The 2,314-nt window shown below is 34.9% G+C and overlaps 1 pseudogene; it reads right to left on the reverse strand.

Moving 5' to 3' along the window:
* Positions 1 to 440: 440 nt before the first annotated feature.
* On the reverse strand, positions 441 to 1,308 carry LOC143595893 (zinc finger protein ZAT5-like; annotated as a pseudogene).
* Between the last annotated feature and the right edge of the window lie 1,006 nt (positions 1,309 to 2,314).

Below are 2,314 nucleotides of genomic sequence, written 5' to 3' on the forward strand. Positions count from 1 at the left end.
TTAACAAACAAAAAAAATAACTTCGAGATATAATGTGTATATTAAAGCTTGTATATTGTAAAATAATAAATGAAGAATAAGAATGAGATATACATGATCATACAAACATAAGAAGTCATGTGTAGCATTAAACAATACACCTTACAGTTATGTTACAGACTTGCAATCACATGTAACTCCAGTTGAAGATTTGATGTAACTTTTGAAAACCAAAGTCATGGTATTTTTTCGTAACTCTTATATACACCATTGTTCGGGTTATAAGACCCATGACCTCATGAGTCACGTCAAGAACCTCTAAAAACTGAGCTAGCCCCACATTATCAAATTCAAGTCATGGTAAATAATAATGCGAATCCGTTTCAAAATTTGATTAATTAATTGTTAATGAATAATAAAAATAATAATAACAATTGAAGATGTAATATTTCACATTAATCTCAGTAATAGCAATCCACTAAAGCCGGAACACTAAACTGAAACTTCGATTCAACGATGTTGTTTATCGCCTCCGGTGGAGGAAAGTTAAGATCTAACGATAGCGTGCTCGTGCTACCTCCCACAGACTTTTCTGTTACGGATACAGTTCAATTTACAGGTGGCATAATTAGCATGTGTTTCCTCATGTGTCCCCCTAGCGCTTGTCCGGACAAAAACTCCAATCCGCATATCGAACATTCATGAATTTTTCCTCTATTATTAGTACTAGTAGTAGTAATAGTTATATCTTCTTCTAAAGGTTGAATATTTAAAGAACTAGGTTTCTTTTTGCACACGTTAAGTTTCGCCTTCTTATGACTCGCTTTGTGTCCGCCCAACGCTTGAAACGAAGGAAACAAACAGTTACACGATTTACACTCGTAAGCATAATAATTACCGGAGTTTTCATCGTCGTCAGTGGGTGTTAATTTTTCGATTTGGGAACGAATTTGGTCGGTTTTTTCTTCGCTTTGAGCTAACATAATTAGACAACTCGCCATGTCTTCGTCTTCTTGTGTTGAAATCTCGGGTGATTGATCAAGTGTAGGGTTATCAATCAAACAGTTGATGCTGACATCCCTCGATTTCGGGTCAAATGGTATTTATTTTGTATTTGTTTTTATGTTGTAAACCGACCCGATTTATATCCCGAACATTTCAAATATATAAAATATTGGATTTTATGTTACTAAAACATTCCCGCTTGTCTAATTTGAAAAACCCCTTTAAGGATTCGAAAACGGACTTAAAACGCTGAAGATACATCAAAAACGAACTTCCGGACGCAAACCAACGTGCTGACCAGCAGCAGATCATCAGCAGCCCCATTTTTGTTTTTTTTGTTGTTTTGTGACTTGTCTTGACCTCTCTTGCATGCAAACCTTTATATCACACCCCATGCTTGACCCTTTCAACCCACCATATATATACACCCCTATCCCCTTCATTAATCCTTGCTCATTCATTTCTTTCTCTTCCAATTCTCAAGCATTCAAAGGTGTTCTTCATATTTTTTTGGCAGTTTGACTTTCCAAAGTCAAATTGACCATAGTCTTACATTATAATCACCTTGTTAACACTTATTTATACTTGAAGATTGTTATACAACATATATATAATAGCACCCTTTGTACCTTCGGTGGGCATTTCTCCGGTCTCGGTCGGTTAAGTGTCCGGCCCATAAGACAAAGCTACATGGAGGACTCGTAGTAGTCCTTGATTATATATATTTTCCGCATCTAACTATCAAACTTGTTATACTTGTTTAACTTATGCTCATCTTAGTTCTATTTTACATTTTGAGTTCCATGGTTATGGGTTTGTAGAGACTAGCCTCGGTTATTCCGCAAATAGCTCCAAACCGGAAGCCGAACTCTTGTTTACTATTTTGTTTAAATAGTTGTATAAACATGTTTTATGTAAGATTTGAGTTTCTAAAATCATTTTAATTAGTTCCATGGTTATGGGTTTGTAGAATCTAACCTCGGTCTTATCCCGAAACAAGATCTGAACCGGAAACCGAACTTTCATTTAAAGACTTTGTTGTTGACTTTTTGTATGTAAGACTTTGGTATTATTATTTATAAATTATTTTACAAGTTCTATGATGTTTGGACATGTGGTAACCATTCTTGGCCTTATTCCAAGATAAAAACCGAACCAAACCGAACTAAACCAAGTCTACTCGCTTAAGACACACAAGTGTATTTTTAACCATTAAAGCTTATGTATTTCTTTAAAAGTACTTTATAAACTGATTTTAATTATTTTCCCAAAGTACTCGGAATGTTGAATCCAACTTGATCCTATAACAAAGTTTGGACCGACTAAACCG

The sequence above is a fragment of the Bidens hawaiensis genome, unplaced genomic scaffold (genome assembly GCF_021521415.1).
Source record: "Bidens hawaiensis isolate Kalapana, Puna unplaced genomic scaffold, B.hawaiensis_p1.1 tig00045633_1, whole genome shotgun sequence".
In the NCBI taxonomy this organism is placed as follows: domain Eukaryota; kingdom Viridiplantae; phylum Streptophyta; class Magnoliopsida; order Asterales; family Asteraceae; genus Bidens; species Bidens hawaiensis.